This window comes from Phacochoerus africanus, chromosome 1, assembly GCF_016906955.1.
Source record: "Phacochoerus africanus isolate WHEZ1 chromosome 1, ROS_Pafr_v1, whole genome shotgun sequence".
Lineage (NCBI taxonomy): Eukaryota > Metazoa > Chordata > Mammalia > Artiodactyla > Suidae > Phacochoerus > Phacochoerus africanus.
In genome coordinates this window covers 112,624,873-112,637,371 of record NC_062544.1, presented here as the reverse complement: position 1 = coordinate 112,637,371, position 12,499 = coordinate 112,624,873, and the positions used below count along the sequence as shown (strand labels likewise).

At 42.9% G+C, this 12,499-nt stretch overlaps 1 protein-coding gene across 2 annotated transcripts in view; it reads left to right on the top strand.

Annotated features, from left to right (window-relative positions):
- Positions 1 to 12,499, top strand: part of IP6K1 (inositol hexakisphosphate kinase 1) — a 62,016-nt gene that overhangs the window by 1,434 nt on the left and 48,083 nt on the right. The gene's annotated exons all lie outside the window — the stretch shown is intronic.

The window sequence follows — 12,499 nt, the reverse complement described above, 5'->3', positions numbered from 1 at the left end:
GCCATTTTTTGAATTTCGAACGTTTTGATCTTGGTGAGACCAATTCCTTGGGCAGTTCTTGACAAGAAAGGAGGGAGATACTAAAATATTAGGAGCTTCTCAAAATTGCCACAGGCTAATTTCCCCCCAACCCCCCCCCCCTTTTTTTTTGTCTTTTTAGCTATTTCTTGGGCCGCTCCCGCGGCATATGGAGGTTCCCAGGCTAGGGGTCGAATCGGAGCTGTAGCCACCGGCCTACTCCAGAGCCACGGCGACACCGGATTCGAGCCGCGTCTGCAACCTACACCACAGCTCACGGCAATGCCGGATCATTAACCCACTGAGCAAGGGCAGGGACCGAACCCGCAACCTCGTGGTTCCTAGTCGGATTCGTTAACCACTGCGCCACGACGGGAACTCCCCAAACCCCTTTTGATGAACAATTCCTTTAGAAAGTTAAGACTGCCACAGGGTTAAATTCCTGCCATTTTATGCTGTGTTAGGCTTCTAGCCTGTTTCAGCTATCTGTCCTTTTTGAGAGTAGAGACAGATCATCTCCTTAGTCAACTTTACTATACTAACTTTTGCAAAGTTTTAGGAGGTTCAGGGGTCCATTCATAGTCTTAACTTTACGTTAGAACTGCTGCCCCAAGTAAATGACAGAACATCCAAGGACTTTTATTGCCTTTGATTAATGCTTTTACTGTCTTATGGATATTGATGAGTATCAGATGATGATTGCTTGATTCAGCATGTGTTATTACTCAAAGGTAACTAATGGTCCTTTTGTGTTGGGCATTTTTAAGCGCAAATGAGTAGAACTGTTATAATAGGGGACTTTCTATGTACTTTAATTTGTAAATACATAATTCACCTGTAAATATCAGTACTTTTAACTATTATGAACGATAGATATAATTCATAGCTATGGAGATCCTACACCAAAGTCAAACTGCTGCAGGCTTGCAGGTTGAGATTTGATGTCCTAACGGCATTTGAGATACTGCTGCCCAGCTGGCCTAAGCCCACCTTTCCAGTCCTAATCCCCACTAACCAAATGGTTTGATAAAATACTCCATATACTGTGTTTCTATACACAGATCCTTTTGCCAGCTAATGCATTGGCTTTTGCTCTTCTTTGGGATACCCTTTTCCTTCAGTTTCATTTCTCTTTTTTCCAGAGTCAGGCTCATGTCCTTCCTACCTCCTTTATGAAACATTCCCAAAACATTTGAGTCCTGGGTGGGGGTGGGGAGGTTTACTCCACTCCTTCTGAACTGCAGTAGCATTATTGCTGGTATAACAAAAAACAGCACGGTATTTACTCTTTTAAGAATATTGTTTTGGGAGTTGCCATTGTGGCTTAGTGGAAATGAACCCGACTAGTATCCATGGGATTCGGGTTCGATCCCTGGCCTCTCTCAGTGGGTTAAGCATCCAGCTTTGCCGTGAGCTGTGGTATAGGTTGCAAGACAGGGCTCAGATCCTGTGTTGCTGTCGTATAGGCAGGCCAGCAGCTGTAGTTCTGATTTGACCCCTAGCCTCGATTCACCCTAACCGTTTTCCTACAGAGATTGTTTTTGTGTCATCTTGTACCTGCACGTAGTAGATGATGACTAAATGTTTTTAAAAAATGTGCTAAATTTGCCTGAGTCGGAAACAACCTCTATAATTAAGCAGTAAATGGAGGGAATGGGCTAGTAGAAATGAGGATTGGTTGGCCATAGATGTCCACCTCCTACCCTGCCTGGAGTGCTTGCACATTTGACTCTAGCACCTTATGGAGGCACATTCTCATTCTGTAAGGGACAGAACTTGCTCAAAGTACAGAACTGAAACCTGAGAATAGAATGTAATTCTGCATCTCAGAGGGGCTACATGGCTCACCCCCTTCCTGGGTAAAGTGCCAGTTTCGAGTCTTGGAAAATATGTATTGGGTGAGCATAGCACTGGGTGCTGAGATTCTTAGACTCTCTTCTTGGTTGGATTGTCTCAGTGCCGCCTTGGGCTGCTGTAATCGTGTCAGTAGTATTTGCTGCTTGCCCTCCTCCCAAGGCTGCACTGAGACTTAGAGGGAGCAGTGGTGGGCAAATCTGGGGAAAGGCTGCACAGTGTACTCTGGCTTGGGGTGGAGGAGCAGTCAGTCATTTTGTATATTTGTGCCAGTGGATCTCTGCTTTAGCCCTGATTTTAAATCAGATTTAATTTCTCTTCCTATATCAAAGCGGGATTTGAGCAATGGATTTTGAGTGGGAAAACCTAAGATATTTTGGTTCTTTTACAAGAAGTAATAGATGGAGACTCTCATGTTTGCCACTATTATGGTTTGAGGTTGGATTTATGTAAGAGGCATTACAAATGAATTTTGTTGGGAACATATGTTCACTTCAGTGCTGGATCTCCTGGAGACTTTATTTTGTTGAGTGCTTAGAAAATCTGCTGCTGATATCATCTGTAAAAGTTTTATTTGTGGGTGGGGATTTAACTCATTTATTCCTGTCCTCCTTTTACAGAAAGTGGGCAGGCTAGGGAAGCAGGTGTAGTACTGGGCTCTTTTCAAGTCTAATCTTTGCTGTCAGAGAATAAGAGTACCTTGAAGTCCTTAAAAATCTGGGCATATTATGATTGCATGAACACTTAGAAACAACTTATTCTGTAATCAAAAAGTTAGGAAGTTGGAGTTCCCATCATGGCTCAGTGGAAACAAATCTGACTAGCATCCATAAGGACGTAGGTTCTATCCCTGGCCTTGCTCGGTGGGTTAAGGATCCCTCATTGCCGTGAGCTGTGTTGTAGGTTGCAGTGGTGGCTCGGATCCTGCACTGCCATGGCTGTGGCCAGCAGCTACAGCTCTGATTCAACCCTTAGCCTGGGAACCACCACATGCTGTGGGTGCGGCCCTAAAAAGACACACACTAAAAAGGAAGTTCCCGTGTGGTGTAGTGGGTTAAGGATCTGTGGTTGCCTCAGCTGTGGTGCAGGTTGCAACTGTGGCCTTGGTTTGATCCCTGGCCTGGAAACTTCCACATGCTGCAGGTACACCAAAAAAGAGGTTAAATAATTACAAGTGTTGGCAAGAATGTAGAGAAATCAGAGTCCTTATATTCAGAACGTAAAATGATGCAGCCACTTTGGAAGATTGTCTGGTAATTGTTTAAATGGTTTAAATGTAAAGTTACCATATGACCTAGCAATTCCTAGTTATCTTCCCAAGAAAAATGAAAACATATAGCCACATAAAAACCTGTATATGAGTGTTTTTAGCAGTATTATTCATAATAACCAAAGGGGGAAATGACCTAAATGTTTATCAGCTGATAATGGATAAATAAAATGTGGTATATACATACAGTGGAATATTACTTAGCAATTAAAAGGAGTGACGTGGGAATTCCCATAGTGGCTCAGCAGTAACGAAGCTGATTAGTATCCATGAGGGTGAGGGGTTGATTCCTGGCCTTGCTCAGTGGGTTAAGGGTCTGGCATTGCTGTGAGCTGTGGTGTAGATCCCAGACTCGGTTTGGGTCCCACATGGCTGTGGTGTAGGTCGGCAGCTGTAGCTCTGATTTGACCTCTAGCCTGAGAACTTCTGTAGGCTGTAGGTATGGCCCTAAAAAGCAAAAAAAAAGAAGGTGAAGTACTGATATACTAATACATACCACAACATGGGTGAACCTGGAAAACATGCTAAGTGAAAGAGAACAGACACAGAGGATCACATATTATATGTTTATATATATTTATATCCATTTATAGGAAACGTCCAGAGAGGCAAATCTATATAGAAAGTAGATTAATGATTGTAAGGGCTTGGGGGTAGATGAGAGGAGAGGTGATGAATATGTTCTAAAATCGTGGTAATGGGAATTCCTGTCGTGGCTCAGTGGAAGTGAATCTGACTTGTAACCATGAGGTTGTGGGTTTGATCCCTGGCCTTGCTCAGTGGGTTAAGGATCCAGCATTGCTGTGAGTTGTGGTGTAGGTCGCAGACGCGGCTTGGATCCTGTGTTGCTATGGCTATGGTGTAGGCTGGCAGCTGTAGCTCTGATTCAACCCCTAGCCTGGGAACTTCAAGCCTTGGGTTTGGCTCTAAAAAAAGGAAAAAAAAAAAATTATAGCGATGGTTGTGCTTATCTTTCATGTACTAAAAACTACTTAATTGTACACTTTAAAGCAGTGACTTATATGATGTATGAATTATATCTCAAGGCTGTTATAAAAGTAATGTAATATATATATATTCACTAGTTTAAAAAAAGGTACTGTAACAAGAAATGAAAATAAGACCACCCGTAACATCACTGTTAGTGCTCTATTGTATAACCAGACTTTTTTTTTCCCTGTCTTAAAAATTTTTACAAAAATGAGATTACAAAATTACACCTAATTTGTACCTCTTTGCAGTCAACATATTATAAACATCTGGTAAATGATATTTACATCCAGGACCAGCTGGTAGTAAATTAGGGGAGCCCTGAATTGTAATGAATGGTGAGTGGTGGCAACAAGGGTGAACTAGCAAGCACAGGCCCTGTTGAAAGGGTCACTGTTTCTTAGGTCTAGCCAGTTATTGTGTTACCAGATTTTTTTTTTTTTAAAGGAAAACCAGACAAAATTAGATTTTCATGTAAAATTTCCTGATTTTAAAATTTGGTGATGAATTAAGAAAATTTGACCCACTTGGTGGTTCCTGTTAGGGCGCAGCAGAAACAAATCCGAATAGGAACCATGAGGTTGTGGTTTTGATCCCTGGCCTCACTCAGTGGGTTGAGGATCTGGTGTTGCTGTGGCTGTGGTGTAGGCTGGCAGCTGTAGCTCCGATTAGACCCCTGGTCTGGGAACCTCCATATGCTGAGGGCACAGCCTTAAAAAGCCAAAAAAAAAGAAGAGAAAATTTGAGCCACTTCACTGGTCAATGAAAATCCTTTGCAGACCAGAAATGGTGAAAAATCTGAATTTCCTGGTGGACCTTCCCAGCTAAGGTGGAACAAGGGGACACTGCCTTGCAGGTATAGCAAAATACAAGGTTTCCCTTGCTTTTGGAGGAAAGTAGAGTGCTTTTGAATATAAGTATAGAGCTCCTTTGAAGCCTTTCATGCTCCAGATTGGCGTCAAGTGAAGAGGCTGTTACCTTAGGACATAGCTTGCTAATGGATAGACACAATAAGTCAAGAAAAAGCACAGATGCTCACACAGTTCAGAGCTGTGGTGGCTTGATGCTGAGTGTAGTTCTCAGGGAAGGAGCTTGGCAGTGCCACTCTCGCTATTCTGGGTGCGCATTGTCTCTATAATGGCTCCCTTCAAAACAAATCCTGAATGCTGTTTTCACTTTCTGCCTTTTATAAAAGTGAAAATGCTCTTTGGATTTCTTTGTTAGTGAAAACAGATTCTAATGTAGGTCATTTATAAAAGCAAAGTGGGGTAAAGTATGCTTCCAAAAAGTGGAGGATATCTATACTGTAAACAGGTGTCCTTTTAGTGATCTGTTTAGTGCCATGGTTTTTCATATTTCTGTGCTTTTTATTGGTAATTTCGCTGAATAAAATTGTTCTCAAGTATAGTGCTGGAGTGCTGTCTAATATTCCTAAGGACAGGAAGGCTGTGAAGCGCCTATGAAGAAAATACATGTGTTTGATAAGTTTTGTTCAGGCCTGAGTTACAGTGATGTTGGCTCAGAGTTAAGTGCTAATGGGTCAACAGTATATATTTAATAAAGTGTCTTTAGTCTTTTTTTTTGTCTTTTCTAGGGCCATACCCATGGCATATGGAGGTTCCCAGGCTAGGGATCTAATTGGAACTGTAGCTGCCAGCCTAGCCACAGCCACAACAATGTGGGATCTGCAACCTACACCACAGCTCACGGCAATGCCGAATCCTTAACCCACTGATCAAACCCGCAACCTCGTGGTTCCTAGTCAGATTTCGTTAACCACTGAGCCCCATGGGAGCTCCAATTAAGTGTCTTTAAGTAGAAATGTATGTACAAGATTATGTGTTGTATATATGTAGCCCTGGAAGGTTATGGATTTATTGATTGATGAAAAAGTTGTGACCAAAGGCTCACAGAACACAGAAATTAAACTTTATACTTCCGCCAGGAGCACTGGCTCAATATTCACTAACTCGGTGTTTGCAGTGACTTTAGAGGACATAACTAGTGTGAATAATGAAAATTGCTCGTATAGTCTTTTGTATTTGGCTTCTTTTGCTTAGTGTGATGTTTTTGAGTTTTCATCCATTTTGATGTGTTCTTTTTTATTGCTGGGTAGTATTCCATTTTAACGCCTGTATCATTTGCTTATAGGCATTTGGGTTTTTAGTTTGGCTATTATGAATAAAGATGCAATAAATGTTCTTGTACAAGTCTTTATGTGTACATGTTTTCATTTTTCTTTTATAAATACCTGCAAGTAGAATTGCTCTGATTCCCACACTATATCACAGGGATCCTGTTTCAGGAAAAGTTGAACAGTTCTTTGGGCTCTGGGCCCAGTTTTGTTGTTATACCTTCCTCATAGTTCTCAGCTCCAAGCTTCATTTTCTATTTTTTTTTTGCCAGATTTACAGATCTACCCATACTGAATCAAAAACTAACTAATATTCCATTGAATTGGGAAATTGAAATATCAGGAAATGTTGCAAGAGGACACAAGCTTCTAGATTGAGAGGGTCTGTTTGCTTTAGAACTTACTTCGGTTACTTGTCATGTTTCTTGGTTTCTGTTAATTGATGCAGGCTGGTCATCCACAGGTTTCACAAAATTCATCCTTCATCCCTCTATGGAGCCTGGCCTTGGTGATTTGTGCCTTTGTAATTGTCTATGCCCAGTGACCATAATGGGAACTGCCACTTAGACTGTCAGTCATGTGGCAGGTAGTTTGCTACTTAAAAAAAATTACACGTGAATTAAAATTAATTCACGTGCAACTTTTTATTTAAAAAAAAATTTTTTTGTCTTTTCTAGAGCCACTTCCATAGCATATGGAGGTTCCCAGGCTAGGGGTCTAATCAGAGCTGTAGCCACCGGCCTACGCCAGAGCCGCAGCAATGCGGGATCCAAGCCGCGTCTGCAACCTACACCACAGCTCATGGTAACACCAGATCCTTAACCCACTGAGCAAGGCCAGGGATCGAACCCACAACCTCGTGGTTCCTAGTTAGATTTGTTAACCACTGAGCCACAATATGAACTCCTCAAGTGCAACTTTTTAAAGCTTGAGGCTGCCTTGTCTGAATTTTGCATGTGTGGTATTGAAAAACTAGCACCATCTAGAGGGTCCTAGCTAAGTGTTCTAGATGTTAATTCCTAGAAGCAGGAAGAATGCTTTGGTGATGAGTAGTCACCCCTTAAATCCCCCCTCCTATTAAAAACTCATGTCCACACTGCATATTCATAGCTTTGTTTGGCATATTGCATTCTCTGTCACCATTGAATTCTATTTTTTTTTTGTCTTTTTTTAGGGCCACACCTCTGGCATATGGAGGTTCCCAGGCTAAGGGTCAAATCGGAGCTGTAGCTGCCGGCCTACACCACAGCCACAACAACTCGAGATCCGAGCCGCGTCTGCGATGTACACCACAGCACATGGCAATACCAGATCCTTAACCCACTGAGCCAGGCCAGGGATTGAACCCACAACCTCATGATTCCTAGTCCGATTCGTTAACCACTGAGCCACGATGGGAACTCCTCATCTGTGGCATATGGAAGTTCCCAGGCCGGGGACTGAATCCAAGCTGCAGCTATGATCTACACAACAAGTGTTGCAATGCCAGATCCTTTTAACCTACTGTGCTGGGCCAGGGATCAAACCCATGTTTCTGTGGTGACCCGAGCCACTAGTCAGATTCTTAACCCATTGCACCATGGCAGGAGCTTCTCACAAGTGGATGCTTGTGCCAGTTTTCAGTGACTAGTTTTTTTATGGCCCAAAACTTGATTATCAACATCTTCTATAGCTTCTCAAATCTCTTAAAGAATAAAATTGATTCTTATGGAGCTGCTAAAATGATATTTTCTGGATGGAAGCTAAGGTGGGTATTTAGCGTGAATGAAACTAATGTGGGAGTTGATTGAGTGAGAAATTACTTATTTTTGGCTGCACATGCAATGGCTTGATGTGGGATCTCACTTCCCAGATCAGGGATGGAACCCAGGCCATTGTGGTTTTGAAAGCACCAAGTCCTAAACAGTAGACCACTGGGAAACTCCCCAAAATTACTCTATAAATACTGTTTTTTTTTTAAAGCGAAAGCAAGGGAGTTCTCGCTGTGATTCAGTGGAATCGGTGGCATCTCTGCAGCACCAGGACACAGCTTCAATCCCTGGCCTGGCATAGTGGATTAAAGGATCTGGCATTGGCTGCAGCTGCAGCATAGGTCATGACCACAGCTTGGATCGGATCCCTGGCCCAGGAGCTCCACATGACATAGGGTGGCCAAAAAAGAAAATAAAGTGAAATCAGGTTTATTAAGAGAGCTACACATTTTGTAAGGAGAATGCACTAATTCTTTAAAAGGGTATTTTATTAAAAATTTCAAGTGTGTGTTTTATTTTTAGTTTATTGTATTTTTTATAGTTGGTTGGGAGAGAGAGAACCAGTATTTAATAGTCTCTTGCTTTTTAGGGCCACACCTGAGGCTTATGGAGGTTCCCAGGCTAGGGGTCTAATCAGAGCTACAGCTGCTGGGCTACACCACACCCACAGCAACGCAGGATCCGAGCTGTGGCTGTGACCTACACCACAGCTCACAGCACCGCCAGATCCTTAACCCACCGACAGAGGCGGGGAATCGAACCCACAACCTCATGGTTCCTAGTTGGATTTGTTTCTGCTGTGCCATGACAGGAATTCTAATAGTCCTCTTGCTTGATTGGAATTTCTGTTTACTGGTCTGCATGTTTTTCTTTTGAATAACTAAGTTGATGAGAGAAAGACTTTAGGACGGAACCTGTGGCATATGGAAATTCCCAGGCTAGGGGTTGAATTGAAGCTGTAGCTGCCTACACCACAGCCACAGCAATACCAGATCTGAGTTGCGTCTGCAACCTACACCACAGCTCCTGGCAACACCAGATCCTTAACCCACTGAGCGATGCCAGGGATCGAACCCATGTCCTCATGGATACTAGTCGGGTTTGTTACTGCTGAGCCGCAACAGGAACTCCAGGACTTTCTTTTTTATAGCTCTATAAGTAGTCGTACATTCACTTTACACTTGAGAAAACTAAAAATAAGATGTTTAGGCCACAGCCAGGGAGTATCAGTATTCAGACAGTACCCATGCTTTGTCATGATAGTTTAAGCACAGATTATTTTCCACCCTTCAGATGATTGGTTTGCTCTGTTAATTTTTTTCTTTTAAAGTAACTCTTACTGGAGTATAGACTACATATAAAGTGCACAATTTTTTTTTTGGTCTTTTTTTTGCCTTTTCTAGGGCTGTTCCCTCGGCATATGGAGGTTCCCAGCTAGGGGTCTAATTGGAGCTGTAGCCACTGACCTACACCACAGCCACAGCAACGCCAGATCTGAGCCACATCTGTGAACACCACAGCTCATGGCAACGCCTGAATTTTATTTAACCCACTGAGCAAGGGCAGGGATCTAACCCGCAACCTCATGGTTCCTAGTCGGATTCATTAACCACTGCACCATAATGGGAACTCCTAAAGTGCACAAAATTTGATTATTTTTACACACGTATATACCTAACAACTATCCAGCTAATAAATTAGAATATTTAAATAATGGCTTAAAAAAGACTATGTATTTATTGTATTCATTTATTTGCTTTTTTTTTTCTTTTTTTGTCCTTTTAGGGCCACACCTGAGATATATGGAGGTTCCCAGGCTAGGGGTCTAATTGGAGCTGTTGCTGCCAACTACACCAGAGCCATAGCAACGCCAGATCTGAATCGTGTCTGCGAACTGCACCACAGCTCATGGAAACCCCAGATCCTTAACCTACTGAGCGAGGCCAGGGATCAAACCCGCAACCTCATGGTTCCTAGTTGGATTCATTTCTGTTGCAGCACTGTGCCACAGCAGGAACTCCCAAGTCATTTTTTAAAAAAATGTATTATTCAGTTTTTCCTTTTAAAAATTCAAAATTTGTCTTAACAGGTGTTGTCAATGGAGCCCCACAGAGGCCTTGCCTCTGAACTATAGCATTATCTTGGTAGCTGAAAAGATGGTGCTGACAGTTTTGCTTCTCTGCCAGGATATTGAGTGGGGGAGGGTGGGAGACCTCATCTCTTGTGAGATGGCTTATAAATTAGTTTTACAATGCAAATAGTAGCTGCTACTGGATTTAGGTGTGTTTTTTTCTTCCTATATAGCACCAAAGGATAGAATTTCAGCTGCTCTTTTCAGAAAATTTTCTCCTGACTATGGACATTGATGCTGGTTGTTAGCACTCCGAGTATTTCCTGGGGGAGTTGAAACTCTCTAGGATTATATTACCACCCTTGAAAACTTTGGAGCTGTAATGTGAAGGTTTCCAGATATCATGCTTTCTTCCGGTGGGAGCTTTCAGAATCTTAGACTTTTTTTGGTCTTTTTTTTTTAGGGCCGCACCCAAGGTATATGGAAGTTTCCAGGCTAGAGGTCAAGTCAGAGCTGCAACTGCTGGCCTACACTACAGCCACAGCAATGCCAGATCCGAGCCATGTCTTCGACCTACATCATAGCTCTCAGTGGCACTGGATCCTTAACCCTCTGAGCAAGGCAAGGGACCAAACCTGCGTCCTAATGGATACTAGTTGAGTTTGTTACTGCTAAGCCACAATGGGAACTCCCAGAATCTTAGACTTTTTTAGAGTGTGGGAACTTTGGCAATGTTGTGTTCAGTTTCTAGGTGATAACTAAAATTATGAAAAGAATACGTGATGTTATTTTCTTAAGGGCAACCCTGGTTCTGAAACTTTTGGTGTCCTAACCATTTAGTAGTGTTTCTTCCTTATATTCACTGTGGTCTTGTTTCCCTACAGTGTGAAAAAGGCACAGAATGAGTGTTATCTCTAGTGTCCAAAAGGTTTAGGATTCCCACATCATTTTGTAAAGGCAATAAACTTTCTGAGCAAATGAACCTCCGTGTGAACTGCCTAGAGTACTAATCTCACTCAATCCTGCCCTGAGTGATGCCTGCCTCCTCAGACTAGATTGAAAAGATCAATCTTGGAGCTCTTCTGGGAACCAGGCAAGGAAAATGAATGCTGCTGTTTTAAGTACTTTCTAGCTGTGGCACCTTACTTAGACAAGTCAACTGATTTCTCTTGTCTGCTGCTTTTCTTGCAATATTGGGTTGACAGTATCTACTCTCCTTACCTTATGGTGTTGATTAGATAAAGGGGAAGCTTGTCAAGTTGTTAAACTGTGGTATACTATAGATTTTCAAAACTATTTGGGAATAGTTTCATTTGGCCAGTCCATTTCATACTGTGGGCAGTGCAGATCTGAGCCCTTGACCTTCTGCTTAAAGCTCTTCAGTGATGAGCCAGTGGGAAACGGGTCAGGTCCCAATTCTTGAGTCTTTTAGATGAGGCATGTCATCATTTGGCTCTTACCAGCCTCTCTAACTGCACCTCTTGACCCTCAAGTGTTTTAGGTGACTAACTGTCCTCCCTCTGGGCCTTTGCCCATACTTTTTATCTTTGCTCTGTCCCTTTCCTCCCCTCTGCCTTTCTGTCTAACTCAAGTTTTCTTTTTTTTTGTCTTTTTGCCATTTCTTGGGCCGCTTCTGCGGCATATGGAGGTTCCCAGGCTAGGGGTCCAATCGGAGCTGTAGCCACCAGCCTACGCCAGAGCCACAGCAACGCGGGATCCGAGCCGAGTCTGCAACCTACACCACAGCTCACGGCAACGCCGGATCGTTAACCCACTGAGCAAGGGCAGGGACCGAACCCGCAACCTCATGGTTCCTAGTCGGATTTGTTAACCACTGCGCCACAACGGGAACTCCCTAACTCAAGTTTTCTTTCAAATTTCAGTTTGTTTGTTTATTTTGCTTTTTAGGGCCACACCTGCAGCACATGGTAGTTCCCAGGCTAGGGGTCAAATCAGAACTACAGCTGCTGGTCTATATCACAGCCACAGCAATTCGGGATTCTTAACCCACTGAGTGGAGCCAGGGATCGAACCTGCATCCTCACGGATACTAGTCAAGTTTGTTTCTGCTGAGCCACAACAGAAACTCCCAGATTTCAGTTTAAATGTCATACCCTCTAGAAGGCCTTTCCTAACTCCCAGCCTCTGTCTTAATTAACGGCCACTACTGGTGTTTTCACCATACATTTCTCATATGGTAATATTTACCATACTTCTGGTTTTTTGCCACATCTGCAGCATGCAGAAGTTTCTGGGCCAGGGGTTGAACCTGTACCACTGCAGTGATCCAAGCTCCTGCAATGACAACGCTGGATCATTAACCTGCTCTGCACAATAAGAGAGTTCCCCATATTCTTTTAGAGTTCCTCATTTGCCTCTCATCTCTACCTGCCTTCCATTCTTACTTTCAG